Source organism: Gadus chalcogrammus, chromosome 3, assembly GCF_026213295.1.
Source record: "Gadus chalcogrammus isolate NIFS_2021 chromosome 3, NIFS_Gcha_1.0, whole genome shotgun sequence".
NCBI classification, from domain to species: domain Eukaryota; kingdom Metazoa; phylum Chordata; class Actinopteri; order Gadiformes; family Gadidae; genus Gadus; species Gadus chalcogrammus.
In genome coordinates, this window is record NC_079414.1 from 5336726 (window position 1) to 5345267 (window position 8542).

Consider the following 8542-nt stretch of genomic DNA (forward strand, 5'->3'; position numbering starts at 1 on the left):
ATCACCATCTGGCTGTACTGCGCCGCTCGGAGGGGTCTTAGCGCAGACTATACAGCTACTCCAGTCCAGACCGTGAGGGTCAGAGGGTTGAGTAGTGTCGAGCCAGAGGGTGGAGCAGTATCCAGTCAGAGGGTGGAGTAGTATCCAGTCCAGAGGGTGGAGTAGTGTCTCGTCAGAGGGTGGAGTAGTGTCCAGTCAGAGGGTAAGTAGTGTTGAGTAAGAGGGTGGAGTAGTATCCAGTCCAGAGGTTGGAGTAGTATCCAGTCCAGTGAGTGGAGTAGTATCCAGTCCAGAGGGTCGAGAAATATCCAGTCCAGAGGGTGGTGTAGTGTCCAGTTCAGTTCAGAGGGTGGAGCAGTATCCAGTCCAGGGGGTGGAGTAGTGTCCAGTCCAGAGGGTGGAGTAGTATCCAGTCCAGAGAGTCGAGAAGTATCCAGTCCAGAGGGTGGAGTAGTGTCCAGTCCAGAGGGTGGAGTAGTGTCCAGTCCAGAGGGTGGAGCATGTCCATTCTAGGAAGGCGGAGACAAACAGGGGGTTCTTTTTATGCCATAACTTGAGCGTCTGTGTGGGAGGAGACTCGAGCTGTTTGTTACGTTGAAAGGCCCTGTCCACGCAGTCACACACACAAGGTTAAAGAACCTGTCAACACAACAGTACCTCCACTCCCTCAGCCTGTTAAAGAACCTAAACACAGCAGTACCTCCACTCCCTCGGCCTGTTAAAGAACCTGGAGACACAACAGCACCTCCTCAATCCTACTTTGAGTGTTCCACTGTTTGTGACTTTATTCAGCGATTCCCTTTCTTTGTCGGCATGTGTTTATCCATCTCCGTTCCCTCCCTAAACTCATAAAAATAATGTTTCCATTTCTATTCCTAGTGATGGCTAGTTCCTGTGTCTTATCCTCAAGAATTATATCACAGATGCATCTATTCTACTTGGTTGCTGTGCCTGTGTGTGTGTGTGTGTGTGTGTGTGTGTGTGTGTGTGTGTGTGTGTGTGTGTGTGTGTGTGTGTGTGTGTGTGTGTGTGTGTGTGTGTGTGTGTGTGTGTGTGTGTGTGTGTGTGTGTGTGTGTGTAAAATCTGCATGTAAAAGTACTTGTGTGTTAGTGTATGTGGATGCTATATACATCTTTTTGCAGGGGGCCAGCCTGTGGAGTTTTGGTGATTCATAATGTGTCATCCTTCATTAGTGTTCTTCCTTTGGATTCTCTTATCCTCAAATCTTCTTTACATCCTGTTGTGCTTGTCTTCTTAGGAGTATGCTTGTGCGTGTGGATGTGGTGTTTTTGTGTGCTCCTCTTTGCTGTGGTTTTCCCTTTGCTCCTCTGAGATTGGTCCATCTTCCAGACACCTCATACCCCCAGGCCAAATACAGAGGACTTTGGCCTTGTAAGGAACATGGCTAATGGCAAGGCTACTTGCTTTAGTCCACATACGGCTGTTTTTGAAGAAGACTAGGGAATTCATGTTGGGCAGGATATGTATGAAAATGGCATTCTGGGTAGTTTACCCATTCATCTGCTCTTCCCTGTGTATGAGCAACACTCTGCTGCACAGATAATGATACAATCTGTATATGTTGAGAAGAGAATGTTGTCAGAATTTGTTTGCACATGCATGCCCCTATATGCATGCATGTGTGAGGTTTATTCCTGCTATATTAATGGCCGTGTTCATTGCTCCTGGGTACATTTTATTAGAGAAAGGTTTCAGAGTCATTCCTTATTAATTTCTTCTGAGCTTTACGGCAGATGCAATCTCATTAACAAATGCGATTTAGAATTCGGGGCTCTAAACTGCCTCCTAAATGTATTTATTTATGTTAATTATTGAGGAATATCAAATAGGGTTAATTCCTTTGGGCAGCACAATGCATTTGGTTCTCTCTCTGCAACGTTATATCATATTGTTGTGCATACTTTTGTAAAGAAATAACTGGCGGATGAAGAATATACATTACATTTTGTGGCTGTTTTATTCCAAAGCATTTTACAATAGCAGGAGTGCATACATTCCTATAATGCAGATTTATTTATTTATTTACTCAATTTGATGGGCACAAAAATCTGTGATTTACTTCGCATTATGTTATTAAGGGATTAAGGGATTATCAGGATGTGCATTAGGCATCAGAAAATGATGATCCCTGAAATCCATTCTCATGTTTTTCCGCCTGCATCGATTTCCCTCTATTCCTACAGAGATGATTAATGCGTGGAGTCTATATTTTCCCTCCAAGCTACGCAGCAAACAGGTGACCAATGGCTGGACAGTCACAGTAGGGCTACGTTGCAGCGGACAAAATACCTGTTACCTCCTATGAACTGGAAACGCAATTTAGATAGTTTGACCATGGACCAAGGCACTGGAAAGCAATGCAACATTTTAGGTCTATCCAATGTGTCATTTTGGTCCGCACATGTTGGTACCTTTGGAAATAAAAAACTAAGTGAGAGGCTTGAGACTAATACGCATGCGATGCAGGGCTGGGGTGCATCCATATAACAATACAATGAATAGATTGACAGATAACACCAATACAAACAACAGCAGAAAACGACGCCTCAGGCAATGCGTGGATGGAGCGGTCAGGGGCTTTCTGAGGGGACGGGGGCGGGATGGACTCACCGCTGCTGCTGTGTGGAGCCCTTTCCACCCACACAATGTTTCAGGAGCAAGGTGACATCCGGGCATCTGAAGCCTACTTGGCTGATTGCAGATTTTTGAAATCGAACTTGGGCTGTGAGTGGTGACGTTTCACAAGCAACGAAGAACACAAGCACAGCCAAGAATGCTGCTGGAAGAAGGGCGTTTGAGTCTGATCAGGCTGACTCGGGCCAGGTGAGGCTGCTTCAACCAGTCATCTACCACACACACTCCACACAGTACCCCCTGGATATGTGGCTGCCTGGTATGTGGGATGACGTTTAGAACGGCGAAGGGAAAAGGTTCTCCACCCATGGACCCACAAGGCATGGGGACTAGGTGCCATCCCTGATCCCAAGAGGCTATTGTGTCATATGGAATTGACTAACACAGTACAAAGTAACTGTATTTGTATTCCAGCTCAACCCTTCATCATACCTATTTTCTTTTCTACTATCGTGTGAGAAAAATTGCATTGCTTGTTGAAAACATTGGTAATGTATCGCACACACACACACACACACACACACACACACACACACACACACACACACACACACACACACACACACACACACACACAAAAACACACACACAAAAACACACACACACACACACACACACACACACACACACACACACACACACACACACACACACACACACACACACACACACACACAAACACACACACACACACAAACACACACACACACACACACACAAACACGCAAAAGCACACGCAAGCACATACCTGTATGTGCTCAAGTTGCTATTTTCAAGGTTGCAGAAGGGTTTATTCACAGTTTTTCCAGAGAGATGTTAGGGGTTTCTCTGGAAAACAACATCAGTTAGATCCAAACCAACATCAGGCTATGCTGTGTTATGTTCATTTCTAATTAAGGTTATAGCAATGATTTTAACTCATATTTCATTGCATTTAATTTGATTGCCGTATTTCATATGCATTTTTGTATGATTTACAGTTTCACACTATCAACTTGACCACACAGAAGGGTGGTATGTTGATTGAAATGGACCCACAAGTACACGTTGATAACATATTTGTTGCTCCTTCATCATGGACTCTACTTAGTGGTTACTTTTTCAAGTAAACACAAGTGTTTTATTATCTAGTGATGTGTGCATTGCTACATGCTCAGGTGCCCAAATAATGCTTCTTTCTTTTCAGTTGAACACTTTTTCATTTCAATATATCAGTAAATGAACAGAGAGCTTGTCTTCAGAGTCCTTGATGTAAGTAAGGAGTTGACGCTGGTAAGATATACACAGGGCGCCTTATGAGGACAGCACAAAGCCAGTGAAACCTCAGGACATCCTGGTCCTAGCCGCATGGCGTGCCTGCCGTGATGATGGTAAGCACACGCTCTGGTGTTTCATTCATTTATTAAACCATAGCACAGGAAACAATGGGGCTCTGGGATGCGTTATAGAATATGTTGCAGATGGATAAAAAGATGGAGGGCAAAATGAATAAACATATACAATATTTTATGATACGTCCCAATATCTCATGGGACTGTGTTTCACAAGTATGGGACATAAGTGAAAAAGCCCTCTTCTTCTTCTTCTTTTGGAGAACAATGGGATTGAGAGATCACATCTATTACCGCCAACTAACATTTAGTTATTTATGTCCAAGACTAGAAAAACCTCCTTTGGAAATGTAAGAGATAGAGACATGCTTTGACATTTAACATAGCGAATAATGTAAATGAGAGATAGATGATCTATCAATCACATTCAATCATATCACGATTATGTTTCTCATCTGCCTTTCTGCCAGCTTATTTTGTCCTGGACGTACAACTCATCTCTAATTACCTCTGTGATCTGGCATGAGCCATATCCGGAGCACAGCGTGTGCAGGAGTAGGTCCATTAGCCCTGGCCTGCCCAGGGGAGCTGAGCTTCACATGCATACAGCCCGAAGGTTTCTCATGCAGGCGTGAGAGAAGAAAGGGGAGTCCAGGCTGAAAATAGATAAACACAAACAAAGTGGAGCAGAAACAATAAATGTGTGTGTGTGTGTGTGTGTGTGTGTGTGTGTGTGTGTGTGTGTGTGTGTGTGTGTGTGTGTGTGTGTGTGTGTGTGTGTGTGTGTGTGTGTGTGTGTGAGTGTGTGTGTGTGTGTGTGTGTGTGCATATGTGCGAGAACATGCGAGGGAGGCACAACCTAAGATGGGCTCAACATTTCACTGTGAATAATAGAAGGTCTAAATAGGTCTAAATCAGATCCTGCTCTGCATTTGATCATGCTCATCTTTACACAAACACAGCAGGCATGAAAGAGCACGTTCCTGTTTGGGAGTGTGTGCACACATTTATCCGGATGTTCATGTGTTAAATATGTTAAAATAGAGATTAATTGTTCCACTCCACACCTGTGCTGCAACTATGAGAACCCCATGTGTGTGAATACGATTGACAGGCAAGATGGATTACCTGAACCAATGAGACAAGAGATCGCCAGATTGGTCAGACATTAGCCTGGCTCACACAGAGGCTGGCGCAGCCTACTAGAAGCAAATACTCCCTGAGCGCATTCAGCTCACTAATGGTCAATGTATAGTTCTTACCAATTATACTAAAACAATAGCTATTATATTTTATGTACACACCTTTAATGCTAGGGTATGCCATTTGAAGAAACCAGATTTCTAAAGTACCCAAAGCAAATAATCCCAAACCCCCTCCCCAAAACAAGTGCCTAGCTCGCCAGCCTTAGCGATTGGTCTGCCTGGCCTTTGGAGGACTGGGTCATGAACAATGAATGAATGGGCACAGTGGACGCAGGTTGACAGGTAGGTATGTAGACACAGACAGGCATCTGTGCAATTAATTTGGCCCATTCATTCATGAAATTATTGGACATGCTTAATACGCTCTTCTGACAACCACAGATACCACATTTTTTTCCTATTTTTCTGAGAGCAATTTATTTATTGATTGCTATCAGGATGTAGAGAGAATTTCAATAAATATGCCAAATAAGCCTCTAAATTAAATGGCCTACCCTCACAATTTTTTCCGAACAAAGAGCAAAATTGCTGTTTATGGAGTTCCTAAAGAACTCCATTAGAGTCCCTCCCCTCGGCCAGCCAGCACAGGAGCCAAAGGCCCCGAGCTCCACGAGGGAGACGGGCAAAGACCCTGTGGCCCTGGAAGAGGGGGGGGAAAGGCCCTGTCACTCTGGGTAAGGCTGGCCTCCCCCTAGGCTGTTCTGCGTCCTCCGTGAAGCTAACGCCACGATCAAGCAATCGGCCCCCAAGCTCATCCAGACCACCCTGCCACCGCCACCAACGCCCCTGCCAGGCAACGCAGTATCCCCGGCCTCTTGTCTCCATGCTGGAGGGGGAGGATGCGTGGGTCACACTGTGCAGGTGTGGGCATAATGGGTTTTTTATTTAATTATTTTTGCGTATGGTAATCCTGTTGTAGTCCAGTTTGTTAACCTCGATTTGGTTTTGGGGATTGCGGTAGTGTGTGTGGAGGATGTCTGGTTTGAGCAGCCTCACCTGGCTGAGTCTGATTGGACTCAGGGGCTGGGTGAGGCTGCACACCTGTGCAGGTTAAACCAGCCATCGTCCACACACGCACTATGGGAGAGTTTGCCAAGATGGCAACATGGAAAACCAGGCTTTGTATCATTTTAACAAACCACACAATAAACCGGTCTCAACAGCACCTGCCTGCTTTCTTTGTTTTGGAGGAGCCCAATATAAGACACGCAGGTGGCGTGTAGCGTCGACCTTGCTACAATGATCATATTTCCCAAGTGTTCCATGCGTTTGAAAATGCTCTTGAGAAGATGTTCTAAAGCGCGTAGGACAGGATATTTAAAAAGCTTCCCTGGTTTGATTTGAGGAGCAGTTGACAGGGAGTGTTACATATTTTACCATGCAACACTTTTATACCCAGAACCTAATGTCTAATTCACAGCCAGCACTTTAGCAAGGAGGGACATGAAAAGGCGGTTTGGTACAATTTGATACAATCCCTTGTCTTTGTTTCGTTTTTTGTTCCAAACCGCCTTTTCATGTCTCTCATCGCTAAAGTGGAGAGATTAAGCATGTGAGAATCGACGGAACAAGCCCAGAGTTAAATTTTGGGATGTGAATATGCTTATGCTGAGCTAATTTATCCAATAAGTATTCAGAACTAGAGACTTACAATTGCTCTCATTAAGCATTTCATTTGAAATACATACATAATTTGCCTTCACTTGCTCATTGTCCAAAATTGGCAAGTAAACAACGTATATTCTTTAAATGAGTGTTTAAAAGCAAAGCTGAGTTCTCCAAGGCATCTGCCTCACCTTGTAAATACCGCTCCTAGATTCTTTGGGTCCCGCCAAAGTAACTCAGAGTTAAGTGTAATGTGGTTTGCTGATCCAATTATTCTGGCGTTTTATTGGACCCTGGGCAATGGGTCCTGTCCACCCACGTTGCTATCAGCAGGCTACATGATGCATGCTGTGGCTTTGCCTGCTGTGCATGGGTCTTTTTGGACCCCTTTGTTTTAGAACTACACTATAACAATGTAGAAAGAAATATGTTACATTATGCTAGGATTATGCGTTCAGTGATGTGTGAAAGAGTCAGGGTTTTTTGGATACTGGAAATTCGGATATTAACTCACTAGGTTGTAAAAATTACCCCTCGAGCATGGCTGGCAGGGGTCTGTATAATTGTTGTATTAGTTAGCATATCGTCAGGCAAATGGTTGTGTTTTGTGTGTTTTTTGGTAAATGTAGGTCTACTGGAACTGGAACTCCCTCCCCCAACATATCCGCGATTCCCAGTCCCTCACCATCTTCCAGTCCCACCTCAAGACCCATCTCTTCTCATCTGCCTGTTCCTAGACCACCCCCCACCAATTTCCCATGAACTTTGCATTTATTTTTGTTATGCATTTGTTTTGTGTATCCATTGTAGAGCGCTTTGAGTTCGAGAAAAGCGCTGTACCAATACAATGTATTATTATATTATTACTGCAGGAATTGGATGATTGTATACATTGTGAACCTAATGCAAGTTTGTTATGTCCACAGCAACTAGGGGCTACATTGACATGCTACACTTTTCAATGGTACCTCATGTGTAGTCTTGGTTTGTCTCTTTCTTGGAGGCTATAGTGTTGCTGTGAATTGTTTGTTTGGCTCCAAAGGTGGTCACGGATGCCAAAAGGGTTCACCAAACTAGGGCCTATTATACGTAGCTACCCCTGACCAAGTTTAATTCTCATTAAAGTAATTTACATATTTAAGCTGGTCTGCTATTATTATAGTAGGCACCGGTCCACGTGATCTCCAACCTGAAAAAACATCAGTGCTGGACAGAGGTATACATTTTTCCTGATTATTCTGTTACACAAAATGTATTGTTATGGATTTTTTCGTAGGAGGCAAAGCGGAAAACACGCCAGCCTAGTCTGTCTTAAAGAAAAATAAATGTCACTCAAATTTGAATTGAAAGAACATCATCCGTTACACAAAATAACACTTAACAGCTCGGACGACTGACTACACAACTCAAAGACATTGATTCACATTGATTCAAACGTCCATGCGCTTTTACTCCATTTGTAAAAACGGTGCTAATTAACATAAGTGATCTGCAAAAGCCTGCTGGTGACATGAAACATGACTCTACGTGGAGTCAGGATGGGATTTCCATAACAACAGAAAAACCTGTCAAGCCTCACTAGGGATAATTATTTGTCTCTGCAATGAGACCAGGATCACAGTATTTCAGTATTGTGTTTAGAACGGCACATTCTCCAGATCACAGGTCTCAACAATACACTTTCCAATTATCCTAGACTGTAGATGTGGTTCAATGTGATTTCTGCACAAATCACTAATGGTGCA